Source organism: Macrotis lagotis, chromosome X, assembly GCF_037893015.1.
Source record: "Macrotis lagotis isolate mMagLag1 chromosome X, bilby.v1.9.chrom.fasta, whole genome shotgun sequence".
Taxonomy (NCBI): domain Eukaryota; kingdom Metazoa; phylum Chordata; class Mammalia; order Peramelemorphia; family Peramelidae; genus Macrotis; species Macrotis lagotis.
The window spans coordinates 641,814,110-641,829,410 of NC_133666.1; the positions used below are offsets into that span (position 1 = coordinate 641,814,110).

A 15,301-nucleotide genomic window follows, 5' to 3' on the forward strand; every position below is an offset into this window, starting at 1 on the left:
AAAGTTAGTACCTATGTCCAGGATTCTGGGTTTTTTGGGTCTCTGATTCCAGTGCTTGTTTCATCATGTTAGGCTGCACAAGCTGCAAACAAACAGGTCAGTGACCCTGGCACCTCAAGTAGATGATGTCCATGGGAGATTTTATTCTCTGCTTGCAACCCTGAGTTCTGGTTCATGGCCCAAACCACCTTTTTCCTGCGGCTATGGGCAAGAGGTGTGGTTACAACAACTTCCTGGACCACTGGTCTTTAGAGCAAAATAGAGTCCAATTTCTTCCTCCATACACACATAGCAGTCACCACTATTCCTGCCCAGCACAGGAAGGTGCTGACTGACAGGAAGGTAATGGGGGGAACTGTCAAATTTCCTTATCTATACTCCCAAATACCCACAGCATCAACTGTCATCCGGGAGACCCAGTTCCTCCCTGCCAAGCAACAAATATCAGAAACAGAAAGACCAATCAAGTCCAAAAGCAACATCTCTTCTGTCACAAAGAGTTTTCCACAACTTGGACCCTAAGACCAGAGGATTAACCCATGAGGAAAATGTGAGAGTCACAACCTTCACTTGTGCCATGACTTCTTGGACTGAGTTCTAAGAGTTTTATCAGAGGTATCTCTCCCCTGGTTACAGGTATATTTAGGCATAATGGTGGGGGGTAGCAGGAACACACTTCAGGGGGACAATTCCTACCAGTCAAAACTCATCCATCATGACTTTCCTTAGGAGATATGGATTTCCTCCACACTGGAAGTCTTGAAGCAAAAGTTTGGGATGTTTAGGGGATTCATGAAAATAATATTTGGTAGATCCCTTTCAACCTTCATTCTGAAAGTCCCAGATTTGGGTTGGAATCTTAACCTTGATACTCCGTAATGTCTGCCCATGAGAAAAATTCTTCACCCTCTGATTCTGAAGTTTTCTCATCTGTAAAATGAGAAGAAGAATAGTTGTACTATATATGCCACAGGGTTATTATGGGGAAGTATTATGGAAACAGTAAATTGCTCAAGAAATGGAAGTGCTATTGTTATTTGCATAAAGATAGATTCTAGGGGTTCTAGTAGATAAAATAATTAAAACCCAGAAGGGTCCTTAGAAATCATCTATTCTGGCCCTCTCCTTTTACAGATGAGAATATTGAGACTCAGAGAAGCTAAATGACCCACTAATAGCCTACCCCAGGTACCCTGCTTCTTAATTGTTCCTCCTATCATACCGCAGTCAAGTTCCTCAGGGTTTCTACTTACTGCAGATATAGCATCACAGCTGGATGGTGTTGGGTAAGTTGGAAAGGGTCTGGAAGGTTCATTATGGGTTTCATGGCAGGTTTATTTGGGAAATGGGAAGAGAAAGAGAGATAATGGCAGTTCAGTGACAATTACTTTTTTGGGGGTTTTTTTGCAAGGCAATGGGGTTAAGTGACTTGTCCAAGGTCACACAGTTAGGTAATTATTAAGTGTCTGAGGTCAGATTTGAACTCAGGTCCTCCTGACTCCAGGGCTGATGCTCTATCTACTGCACCACCTAACTGCCCCCACAGATGAACTTTTGAAAAGGTTTTGTACAAGGAAAACTTTTGCACTTTGGGGAACCCTTAAAAGAAGCCCCTTCCAAAGCCTGAGTCATTTATAAAGTGAAGAATCACATCATCCATCTTTAAAGCATCTAAATGTAAACTGTTTTAAGTATATTTTTTGTAGATCTGTCAATAAATAAGTTTCCTTAAAAAGGGGTCTGTCTGTTAGGTAGACTACTGAGCTTGCAACTAGAATTTTCAGAGCTTGCATATATCATTTAATCAGAGTACCTTGCTTACAATGCAACAGAGACTAATGATGAAGCAGAAAGATTACTCGACTAGTCAGACCCAGGCCTCTCATTAACTTTCTGATTGAATTTTGGCAGAATCAAATAATCTTTATGGTTTCTTCCATCTATAAAGTCCTCTGATTTTTTAATAGATCAACATGCATTTATTATAGGCCTGTTATGGTATTAGATCCCTGCCCCAAAAAAAGCTCTCATTCTGGAACTGTCATTATATCATTCTTTTTTTTTTTCGTCACAGATGGGCAGAGTCCAGAACAGGTGTACTTACTTCCCTGAATCACAGGTGCACCTGTTCTGGACCCTGCCCATCTGTGACGTATGAACACTGAACTGAAACTTACCATTGCAGGTCGAAAACTGAAATACAGTGTCAAATGGAGAGAGATTGAATTTCACGCATGTCTTCTAGGCCTACTTGAAATCATATCAGTTTGGGCTTGAGAAAACTCATACCATTTTACATCTTCCATTCTAGCCTACTGGCAAATAACCTGGGCTATCAGGGCTGGCATCCAGGAAGTTGATCCACATTTGAGAAAGTGAAAATCCTAAAAGAAGAAAGTGTGTTTCTTCAGACAAAAGGAAGGTAAGTTTGACTACCATTTCTAACAAAATTCTAGAATATCTAATCAAAAGGATGGTTTATGATGATTTCAACAGGGAAGCAGGAATCACAAAAAGCAATAGCATGAGTTCAATGAAAACAATTCATAGCAAACAATTTTCTTTTGATAGGATTATTAGACAAACAGACCAGTGGAAAGTTATAAAAAATGACATTCCTAAATTTCAGGAAAGAATATGATCAAATTTCTCATGATAATCTTAACCTTGTAGAAAAGAATATTTCCCCATTGATCCACCCCCCAATTAGCATATAAGAGAACAATGATAGTTTTTCATTTTGCCTTTATAAAACTGAGCATCTATGCAGTCTAATTTTCTAGACTTTTCTAGTTTTCCATAAGTGGTAGGGATTTAATAAGTTCTTGTTGACTCGGGTTGGACTGAACTGGAAGACACAAAGACTTAAGCTGGCCTATAGTAAATTTGAGTGAATTCAGAACTGCTTAGATAATCAAAGTCAAAGAACGTCGGCAAATAGCTTGATAGGGGGGTTAGGCTAGATAACCTCTTAGGTTCCTTCCAGTTCTAAATCAATGATACTAGAATTAGGCTTAATAGGAGTCTCTAATGGAGTGTCCCTTGGTTCACAGGGGACACAATATACAGAATATCAAGTCCAGAGCACCTGAGTTCAAATCCTGCCTCAGACACTTACTAGCTATTCAACCCTGGCCAAGTCACTCTGCCTCTCTCAGTCTGTTTTTTCATCTGCAAAATGGGGAACAGTACCCACTAGGATCAAATAACATAATATTTGTAAAATGCTTAACCCAGGACCTGATATATCATAGGTTTTGAATATATGCTTGTTTCTTTTATCTCACCTTTTCTCTAAGTATCATTGTTATATTTATCCTTAGCCCTGTTCTGCTCAATATTTTTATCATAATACCTAGGAGGAAGGTAAAGAATCATGCTTATCAAATTAGTAAATCATATAAAGTTTGGGGGAATAGTTATCATGTTTGATAAAAGAATCGATATCTCAACAAGAAGATTTGGTTAAATTTAACTCAGAGGAAATGCAATAATAATAAATGTGAAATACTATATGTGGTGGGTGGGAAGGGAGAGAAACTAGTAGTCCAATGCTAATTCTGCTCCTAGACTAGATTAAGTCAAAAGGCCTGGTTTCACATCCTAACTCTGCTAATTACCTGTTGTGGAAGCTTGACAAGTCATCACCTCTATGGTTTATTTTCCCCTCTATAAAATAGGAAGGTGGGGGGAGGAAAGGAAAGAAGGTGGTGTTGGATTTGAATTAAATAACTTCTAAGTTCCCTTCTAGCTCTAAATCTATGATCCTATAAATAACAATATTAGCATTTATATATCACTTTAGGGTTTGCAAAGCACTTGACAAATATTTTCTCATTTGATCCTTACCAACAACCCTGAGACAGATTATTATCACCATTTTTACAGATGAAGAAACTGAGGCATAAAGAAGTCAATTTCTCATCCAGGATCTCACAGCTAGTAAGTGTCTGAGGCCAGATTTGAACACAAGATTCCTGGCATTTGGAGAACTGTCAGTCATACAAATCCTGTTCTCCCTCCATCATTCCAGACTCCTGGAAGGTGGAGGGCACTGATCAGCTGACTCTTCCCCAGGATGCTCTATGGTTGCCTAATTTACACCTTCTGATTCCTGAATCCTTGTGATTCAGGGTCAATAGATGTGGAGGCAGGGAGAGAAGGGAAAGGAGCACCCCAACTCGACTTTTTCTCCCTGTATCCCATATGCATCTTCCCCAGTCCCTGTTTGCTTTGCTTCCTCCTTTCACTGAATTTCCTAGACCTCTTTCCACTGTCTTGCATTCCTAGCCACTGATGATGTTTGCCCTTTGTTCTGGAAGAAGACCAAGACATCATGGGAGGTGATGTCCTAACAGGCATATTGGTTTTGAATGAGGAAGAGCTGTGCTAATAGTCACCAGTTTCACTTTCTCCTCCAGAACTATCTGGGTCCAATGGCCAGATATGAATCAGGATGACTGGAGATCATTCTAGATGCAAGGCAGTCAGGGTCAAATGACTTACCCAATGTCACACAGCTAATGTCAAGTGTCTGAGGCTGAATTTGAACTTCTGTTCTCCTGACTCCAAGGTCAGTTTTATCCCTGCACCAACTACCTCCAGGGCAGATGGCTTCTTCTCTCAGGCCTCCCAATACACTGGGCTTAGAGGAACTGTCAGCACCCTCCTTATCTCCCACTGCTGCCTCCCAGGCCCTCCTTCTTGTCACCACCACTAAACAGACACTCTTCCTTTGAGGTTCATTCAGGAATGAGAATTGGCATCTTTATCACTGTCTAGATCTTTTCTACTGTAATCTACAGTCCTTCTTTCCTGTAGAAGTACAGTAGCTAGCTTATAGTTTCTCCTTTTACCTTGATCCTTTTCTTCATACTTGCATTAACCCACTGAGTGTGGCATATTGATGGAGCCTTGGTTTGAATCCTATTTCAGTTACTAATTGCATAATTTTGCCCCTCAGCCTTTGTTTTCTCAACAATCATTTTTTGGTAAAATTTTGAGCTCCACATTTTTCTTTCCTTCCTTTAACAGAAAGCAAACTAATATAGGTTATGTATGTATGTTTGTATAATTGTGTTTTATATATATATATAGTATTATATATTGTGTTATATAGAATTATACATATATGCATATATGATTATGTTAAATATATTAGTCTTAGTTTTCTAATCTGTAAAATGGGAAGAATACTTACACAACTTGCCTTATATAATTAGAGGGAAGAAAATTCTTTATAAACTTTAAAATGCAGCTAAATGTGAGTTATTGAAGGCCTGAATATATACATTGATGTCCCTCTGAATACCGTGAACTCCCAGTTTATTAATTTTCTCTATTTCTATGACTTAACTCTTCCTTCAAGTCAATTTAAGTTAACCAGCATGTATTAAGTGCCTCCTCTGGGACAGGCACTGTTCTAAGTATTAGAGATATTATAAAAGGTAAAAAAACCTAATCCTTATCCTCATAAAGCTCATCATCAAATGAAGAAGACTCAAAAGCAATTATATAAGTACACAGAGATTCCTCCAATTTAGCTTAGTTGGAGGAATCTCAGAAGGAAGTACCAGTATGAGGATTTAGAGGTAATCTCAGAAGCTAAATTGGAGGTAATCTCAGAAGGAAGGTACCCGCATGAGGATTTGGAGGGCAGGGCAGAGAGACTGAGACAGTGTTCATCAATTAACTTTAGGATTATTATAGTTTAATACTCACCATCACTCATAACTGTACCTCCAAAAACTGAACTCTTGAAATTCCCCTTTGATTATCATTTTCAAACCTTCCATTTCCCCCTTAGTTTCCCCTCTTCCTAAATCCTTTTCTTCATCATAATTTCCATTCCTCTATCCTTCTTATTCTTCAAATCCATCACCTCTACTTTGGACTTTCTCTTGTCCTTAAGGATAACCAATTCATTGCCTTCTACTCCTATTTCCCTTGGCCATCATTCACTCCTTGACAGTCCTCAACTCAGTCACCCTCAATAACACTCCTCTTTTCCTACTACTATGCTGCTGAATTCCAAGAATGGAAGAAATCATAAAACCATGCCATCTGAATTCATTACAAACTTGTGTTCTCTAAGCTGTAGGAGGTCCTCGCTGCTATATAATTTTCTTCTTTTTTTTTTCTTTTTAGTTTTTTTTTTGCAAGGCAAATGGGGTTAAGTGGCTTGCCCAAGGCCACTCAGCTAGGTATTTATTAAGTGTCTGAGGTCACATTTGAACTCAGGTACTCCTGACTCCAGGGCCGGTGCTCTATCCACTGTGCCACCTAGCCCCCCTTGCTATATAATAATTTTCTTCTTCTTCCTTAATTTTTCTATATCTCACCCTCAGTGGCTACTCCAAATCTGAAATTCCCAGTGTCATCTCACAATCCCTCAAAAGATACTTTCACCTCCTACTATAAATATTATAACATAATATGACATAAACTCTGGTAATATTGAAATCATTTATTGCTAGTTCCCTCTTCTTCACACTTCAAAATTCTTCTATATCTTCATTTGTTTTCTCTCCTTTGTTCCACTTCCCTAACTACCATTACCCACTGTCTTATCCCCATTCTCCTCAACCCCATCCCTTCTATATCCTACTCAAATTTGTGCTGCTGCTTTCACTGTGCCCTTTCAAATTCCTGCCTATAACTAACAAACTTCCATTCATTTTCCTCTTTCTTTCATGCTTCTAATTTCACCTTCCAATATCCACAAAGACCTAGCTTCCCCAGATGATGTTGCATCATCAGCCATCTTCTCTACCACAAGCTATACCTTCACTCACACTTCCCCAAACCACCTTCAACATTCATCCCAGAAGAGATGTTGAAATACTCCTTGCTCCCTATTACCACTTCCATACTCTAATCACTTAGCATTCTCTTGGCTATCATCCAATTCATATTATGGTGACTGCTGTCTACTAACCTCCAGATATTCTCCTTTTCTCAAGTGTCTTCCTTGCCTCCCCATTTGCTGCCCTTTCATTTAGGGAATTCAACATTCATGGTGATACCTCCTCAAATTTCCTAAACTCTTAGTTCTTTAATCTCCTTCGAACGCTTGATCTTCATCTCACTCTCATGAGATCAACATTTATAGATGGAGTTCCTCTTCCTCTATAAATTGGGCCAAATGATTTCTGCATTCTCTTTCAGCTTTGATGTTCTGTGCTTCTATGAAACTTTCTGAGGTGATATTCTATTCTGAACAGCAGCATTGACTCTCTAGGTCAGTGTCCCCTCCCCACTCTAGCTCAGGAAAATGTCCTTCAGAGGAAGACTAAAAAAGAGCTTATGGATCTTTCCTCTTCAAGTTTCAGTTCAATTCAATTCACAAACATTCATTAAGCACACATTGTATACAAGAAATATAGAACACCAGAGGTCTCGAATCAGGAATTTGGAAGATATGTTTTTATTCTATTTATATCATTCTTGTCAATCTACACTTTGGGCTTGTCCAAAACATCCACCTTTTCCTCAAATAAAAGAGGCATAAGTTGTTTTTTTTTCCTATCACCTCGTCAAGACAATAGGTTCTTGCTAGTGAAACCTATTAGTTGAGAAATCATGGAAGGAATAGATGGAATAAAAGAAGACTGTTGACCTTAGAGAGTTTTCTGTTGAGAAGACAAGACAGATGTACTGTCTGCTTCAGTGCCTCAGACATCCCTCTGTCTGGAATGTCCTTCTTCCTCATCTGTACCTGTTATCATCCTTTGTATCCTCAAGGACTAGTTCAAAATCCATCTTTCCCATAAAACCTTCTTTGATTTCTCCCATCTAGAAGGGATCTCCCTCTTTCTCTGATCTCATATGTATTCCACTCATAGACTTTACATCTTCTTAATTTGAATAGAGGTTGAAGTCTAGCAAGAATTCAGTTAAGATTATCCTCTTGCTCATCAGTATTATAGGATTAAAAGTTGAAACCTTCATCCTGACTTTGATGCTCCTTTGCTTGATATGAGGTATAAACAAATCCATTAATGCCACATTTGAGGATGATTGATTGAATCATGACTAATCATACACATGAGCTAGTGCCTTGGATTTAGCTTAAAAGGAAGATGTGAAAATACAAACCAAAATAACTCTGAAGTTTAACTTAGCAAAGAAGATAAAAAAAAGGAAAATGATAATAATTGAAAGAACTTTGGTGAAAAGGGTAAACTGATACACTGATGATAGAACTATGAATTGATTCACCCATTCTGAAAGCAATTTGGAACTATACAAAGTCACTTAGCTGTGCATACCCTTTCATCTAGTGATACCAATACTAGGTCTATCACCAGAGAAATCAAAGAAAGATCTATATAAACAAAAATATTAATATCATCACTTTTTATTATGGCAAAGACTTATAAAGTGAGGAGGTATTCATCAGTTATGGGATGGCTGAACACATTGTGGTATATGAATATAATGAATATTTGTGTTATAAGTAATGAAAAAAATGAATATAGATATCTGAGACATCTATGAAATGATACTAAGTGAAGTGAGCAGAACCAGCAGAACAATTAAATAATGATTATAATAATGTAAAAGAAAACTGTGAAAAACTTGAATGAATTTTAAAAAAGCATTTCTTAAACTCTTTATTATATGCAAAGAACTGGGGCTACAAATAGAAAAAAGCAGACTGTTTCTGCAATCAAGGAGTTGTAGTCTAATGAGGAGGGGCAACACATGGGTTTCAACTGCAAATTAGATGGAAAGCCCTGGTCCTCAGGGTACAACAGCAGCAAAGTGAATGGGAATGTATTTTCTTTAAAATTCTACATATATATATATATATATGTATGTATGTATATATTTCTGGCATTCATCTAATGGTATCAAAGACTGTGTTTGAGAACTTTCTAGATCTTCAATAGCTGTGGTAAATGAGGTGGCTTTAAGAGCTGTCAAGATTGGTCTCGGGGCTCTGGGTTGTTTCCATCAGGGTAAAGGGAGGTGATGATTTTATCCACCTGGCACATGCTATTTCCTGTCTCTCCCACAGTTTTGCTGCTTCAGTTTAACTGTGGGTTTCCTGTGGGTTGCAGTTGTTCAGCAATTGTGAAAGGATTGATTTTCACCTTTTCCAAAGAAGTGACTACCCTGGAGGGGGCAATCTGGAAATAGGGCTGGTATCTTAGGAGTGCTATTATTTCTTGGGCTGCTGAGCTTTTCCTGATCATCAATGGCAGTTGGTCACTTGGTCAATGGTTGATATAAATTGTATTGAAGATAGTGATTCCTTTCTTCACATGGTTTGTTCCTGTAGTTATTGGCTTTGGGGGGTGGGGGCTCAGATTAGAAGCAGATTAAGTGGTTTGGAAGGTCCTGCTAGGACTTTTGGATTCAGAGTCCTGAGCCATCTCCTTGAATGTGTAAGGGGAGATGGAAGCAGTGGCTTACTTGGCACACACCACTTACTATCTCTCTTATGATGCCTTGCTTCAACTTTATAGAGAACTTGACTTGAGAGCTCTGATATATGCAATAACAAAACAGAAACCTGATGAGGAAACCTGTTTCTTGTCCCTTGGGAGATGGTGATAGATTAGAAGTGAAAAAAAGAAGTATATTTTTAGACATGACCATTGTCTGGATCTGTTTGCTTAACTTTAATCATTTGACTATACTTAATTCTATTCCCCATTGTAGTCCATGTTACACATGTAGCTGCCAAAATAATTTTCCTTCAGTGGTGATATGACCGTGTGACTCCCCTACTTAACCAATTCTAGTGGCTTCCTATTGCCTCCATTTCCCCCCAGCTACACTGCTTTTGAACTTCATCATGTCTTCCTTCCCCAGGAGACTCATCATTGGGAAAATTCATTATTTTCTAGTCTATCACCTACCTGTACAGTACAAAGAGTAAGCTGAATCAATAGTCAAATGAAAAGAGTACTCTTAATGTCCATCAAAACAAGTCTGAGTCATCAACTGAACAAGCTGTGGTACATGGATATAATGGAAAATTATTGCTCTCTAAGAAATGATGAGCAGGCAGATTTCAGGAAAACTTGGAAATTGATAGAGTGAAGTGAGCAGAACCAGAACATTTTTAAACCTTAACAGCAATACTGTGTGATCAACTATGACAGACTTAGCTTTTCTTAGAAATACAGCAAAGACAATTCTAAAAGACCAGAATTAGAAAATGTCATTCACTTCCAGAGAAAGAACTATGGAATCTGAATGCAGATCAAAGCATACTGTTTTTACCTTTTAAGGTTTTTTTTTTTTTTGCTTTTTCCAATTCAAGGTTTTTCCCTTTTTATTCTAATCCTTCTTTCAAAATGACTAAAATGGAATATGTGTAGCATGATTGTACATGTATAACCTGTATCAGATTATTGACTATCTTGAGGTGGGGGATGGTAGGATAGGAAGAAGAAAATTTTACATGAATGAATTGTCTTTCTGAGGCCTAAGTGGCACAATGGATAGACCCTGGAGTCAGGAGGACCTGAGTTCAAATTTGCCTCAGACATATGATACTTACTAGCCATGTGACTTTGGGCAAGTCACTTAACCCCATTGCCCCCCCCACACACACACACATCATCATCATCATCATCATCATCATCATCATTATCGTCTTTTCACATAATTGGGAAAATAATATTTTTTTAAAAGAACAACTCTGAGGTACCACCTCACACCTATAGGATTGGCCAATATGACAGAAAAATGGCAAATGTTAGAGGGGATTTGGAAAAACAGGTACACTAATGCATTGTTGGTGGAGTTATGAACTGATCCAACCACTCTGGAAGCAATTTAGAGCTATACCCAAAAGGTTATAAAACTGTGCATACCTTTTGATCCAAAGATACCACTGCTGGATCTGTATCATCTCAAGGGGGGGGGGGGGGGATTTATTTGTATGAAAAGAATTGGAAATTGAGGGAATGCCCATCAAATGGGCAACTGATAAACAAGTTGCAGTATATGATTGTGATGGAATACTACTGTGCTATATATTTATATATATAACAAGGGAGCTGGTTTCAGAGAAAAAACTGAGAGTATCTATATGAATTGATGCAAAACCAGATCATTATAGAGTAGCAGAAATATTGTAACAGTGATCAACTGTGAATGATGAAGACAATGATCCAAGACAATTCCAAAACACCCATGATGGAAAATACTATCGATCTTCAAAAAGAGAACTGATGATGTAGATTGAAGCATACTTTTTTACTATATTTTTCTTTTTTTTAATCTGTGGGTTTTTTCCCTTAATAACATGGCTAATATGGAAATGTTTTACATGACTTCACATGTTCAATTGATAACAATTTACTTGACTTCTCAAAGAGGAGGGAGGAACATGCAGAAGGGGAAGAATTTGGAAATCAAAAAAAATTTTAAATGAATGCTAATTTTTTACATGTAATTGGGAAATATTTAATGAAAAACATAAAAATATATATTAGAAAAAAAGTTTTGTTTGTTTTTTTTTTAAAGAGTGAGCTGAACAGGAAATGAAATGAAAACATTGCTGAGGAATTAAGATAATTCTTCCATTAATTTTAGGGTGGGGAATGTTTGGTATTTAAAAGCTTTCAACTTTCAGCCTTTCATCTTTTATACACTACAGACCTTCACTTTACACACATATATTTTGCATACATTAGTATGTATTTATGCTGTCTATATTTTTAATGTAACTTTAATCATTTTCTTCATTAGAATGTATACTCCTTAAGAATGGGGATCATTTCATTCTCTGTACTCTGTCAAGGTTTGGCACATACTGGGTGCTTTAATTGATTGATTTGTAAGAAGCAGAGACTTTTTTTTTAGTTGAAGGTTAACCATAGGAGACAGGGAGAGACTAACAATCATAATAATAATAATAATAATAAAAATAATTAGTAATAATAATACACAAAAAACACAAAGAAGTTCAGGAGACAGAACATGACCATGTTGAAACTACCATGATAAATTTAATATAAACTTTATTTTTTTAAAAATAGGCTTTAAAAATGAGCTGTGGTAATAGAGATTCATAGTGTCATGTAAAATCCTCCTTTTCTCTTCTGTATACAAAGAAACTTTTGTCCTTGTTGATGTTTGTCAACTCTAGATGATGGTGGTTAGTGGAGATGATACTGATCATTTTATTTTTTTCACATCAAATTATAATCACTTTATACCTTACCCTCTTTTCAAGTACCCTCCATGGACACACAATCCTCATGAGCCAAAGTACCATGTAAAGTCAAATCATTTCATGAACCATTTGTACTCTAACATACTTCCTCCAATTGTAGTCAAAGCTTCAAGCAAAGCATATCTCTTCATGATGTTTTCATGACAGTCTCTCTCCCTCAGTCTCTAAAGTATTGCAAACACAACCCCCAACCAAAGTATGGAGGACACTCTCTGCCACTGTCCCTTTAGTACTCCAATCATCTAAAACTCTCTTTTAAAAAAAGTATGGATTAAGATAAGATCACTTCCTAATCACTTTATATCCAATCCTTCTAAGTAGGATTCCACCCTCTGCCCCATTGCACTATAAACCTCTAAGTATCTAATAAAGTCAAGTCATTTCTGATCTCATTATGTATAGAATCTCTAAGTTCTCTAAGTACTGGGACACCCTGAAGGTCTCTCTTAAGAACTTTAACATGGATTGTAAGGCAGGGGAGACACTGGCACAGGCTCACCCAGCTGCTCTCAGCAGAGAATATGATGAGCTCTATGAGCAAGGTAAAATTGGCTCAAAAGTATCTCAAAGGAGATATGAGATAAAAAAGTTTAAAGTTAACACCCCAAGTGTTCACTTGGACTGTGCCTGACCCATGGTAGAGCATTCTGAATTTATATTGGTCTGATCAGCCACAGTCAGACACATTGTAATTTGTCTCAAACATAGTGATGTCATTTTAATTTTCTTGGATAATGAGAAAGAACCAAGAACCATGCCCCTATTTTCTGTTTTGTTTTGTTCTTTTTTTGTTTTTTTGCAAGGCAATGGGGTTAAGTGACTTGCCCAAGGTCACACAGCTAGGTAATGATTATTAAGTGTCTAAGGCTTGATTTGAACTCAGGACCCCCTGACTCCTAGCTTCTAAGTACAGTATCTTCAACTATGTTCAACCCTTTAACTGTCCTAAGAGAAATATAATTCTCAAGAATAAGTGTTATCTTCACTTCCAGGGTTATATACAATTTAATGTTCTTGATTAACATTTGGTTGTGTTTTTCCCCCCATCCCCTTTCCCTTTTTTATGCCTCTCTGGAGTCTTGTATTTGAAGATTGAATTCTCAGTTTAGTTCTGGTCTTTTCATCAAGAAATTTTGGAAGTCCTCTATTTCATTGAATATCCATCCATCTGTTCTCCTGGCAGAATATGCTGAATTTTGCAGGGTAGTAAATTTCTGGTTGTAATTCAATTGCCCTCTGAAATAATATAATTCAGACTCTCTCAGATCCTTTAAACTTGAGTCTGATAAATCCTGTGTAATTCTGATAGTCCTTCTTTTGTATTTAAATTGCTTCTTTTTGGATGCTTGTGGTGATCATTTGAAAAGAGACAGGTAGAAGAGATCACTGAACACCTTATTAACAACATTGTGACTTGATCGACTATGATGGATGCAATTCCTCTCAGCAGTTCAGAGTTTTAGAACAACCCTGGGAGAATTATTAAGGACAACACCATTGACAACCAGATTAAAAAAAAAAAACCAAAAAACTCTCAGAATCTGAATGGATACAATGTTCACTTTTTTTAAAACTACTGTTATATTTTTCCTTCCTATCCCATGGTTTTCTTCTTTTCCCTTAGTCCTAATTCCTTCTATACAAAATGACTACTATGTAAACATGTTAAACCACTATGTAAACATGTTAATTGTACAATTACAATTCTTACTAAATAGTTTGCCAGCTGAGGGGAAGGGGGTAGGAAGGGAGGATGACAGAAAAATATGTAACTTATAAATATGTACGTGGATGAATGTTGAAAAACTTTCATAACATGTAATTGGAAAAATAAAAAAATGTATTTATTTTCCATTTAAAAATAAAAGGAAAATTATTTTTTAAAAAAAGAGAGAGACAGATAGGAAGAAAAAAGGAAGGAGCCAGAGAAGAGAGATGTTGATAAAGAGACTTTACAGAGAGACTTGACCATGGTCCCCTGGGTTCCTCCAACTTTTTCAGAGTCAGAAAGGAAGGAGCCATGTGTCCCCAGTAAAAGCAGTGACTCATAACAGTGGTGAAACAAAGAATTCCTGGACTAGGTCTGAAGTCATATAAATATGAGTTATCCAGAGTAAATTGTTACTTGGTAAAGCATTAGAAGTTGGCAGAGTTATTGGACAAGTTGAGATATTCCAAGACTAAGCTTCCTGAACACTATGGAGAAGTTTCCAGACAACACTAAATGTCTGGAACAAGTCACCTAGAAGGAAAAACAAGTCTCTGAACAATGCCAAACTCCTACATTCAGAGTCTTAAAGAGAAGTAGTTCATGGACAAGTGCAAGCTCTTGGACTAAATAGAAGAGGTTTTGACCTAAAAGGTACTAGAGCCAAGAATCCACAAACAAACAAAAGAAAAATTTGGCCCTTTATCCTCCACTTGTTCAGTGAATACATATTTGAGAGAAAGAGTCCAACTCTTTGACAAGCACAAGACTGAAAAGGTCACATTTGCCTAACAATATCCTGCATTTTCCTTTTGTCTTGAATCCTCAGTCCTGGGTTAGTACTCTAAAGTCTGGAGGACTATATACTTCCCTGGGGAAGGGGAAGGTCCACTATAGAAGAAAAGAGATTGTTTTGATGGTTTATATACTTAGACATAAAGTTCTTTCTGTTTTGTGTTTCTGCTGAATTAAATCAAGTCTGTCTTCTATTCAGTTTTTTGCTAGCCTCTGTGCTTTCAGGAGAGTCAAAGACCCTTGTTGTAAAGACCTTGACACAAGCTAACTTCTGATGTTACCAAAGACGATTCCTCACTAAGCATTATTAAGCACTCTCTTTGTACCAGGAACATTTTGTAAAAAGCTAATCTGTGGAACTCAGTGCTTTCAGTTCTAGGTCAAAGGCCCAACTCTTTAGTATTTGTTCATTTGTTTTTTTTTTTCCCCCTCCTTTGTCAAATAGGCAAACCCCCTTAACATTCTTTAACATTTTGTTAAATGTGAGCTCTGTAGGCATCATGATTCATTTAGTTTTATTTCTGCCAGAGTCTTGAATATACTAGATCCTTCATAAAATGTCTGTTGAGGGGTGGCTAGGTGGCGCAGTGGATAAAACA

At 37.3% G+C, this 15,301-nt stretch overlaps 1 protein-coding gene across 3 annotated transcripts in view; it reads left to right on the top strand.

Annotated features, from left to right (window-relative positions):
* The first annotated feature begins 2,193 nt into the window (after positions 1-2,193).
* Positions 2,194-15,301, top strand: part of HSH2D (hematopoietic SH2 domain containing) — a 29,012-nt gene continuing 15,904 nt past the window's right edge. For all 3 annotated transcript variants that reach the window (XM_074204365.1, XM_074204367.1, XM_074204366.1), the window contains exon 1: positions 2,194-2,422. The gene's annotated coding sequence lies outside the window, so the exon portion shown is untranslated. The remainder of the gene's footprint in view (positions 2,423-15,301) is intronic.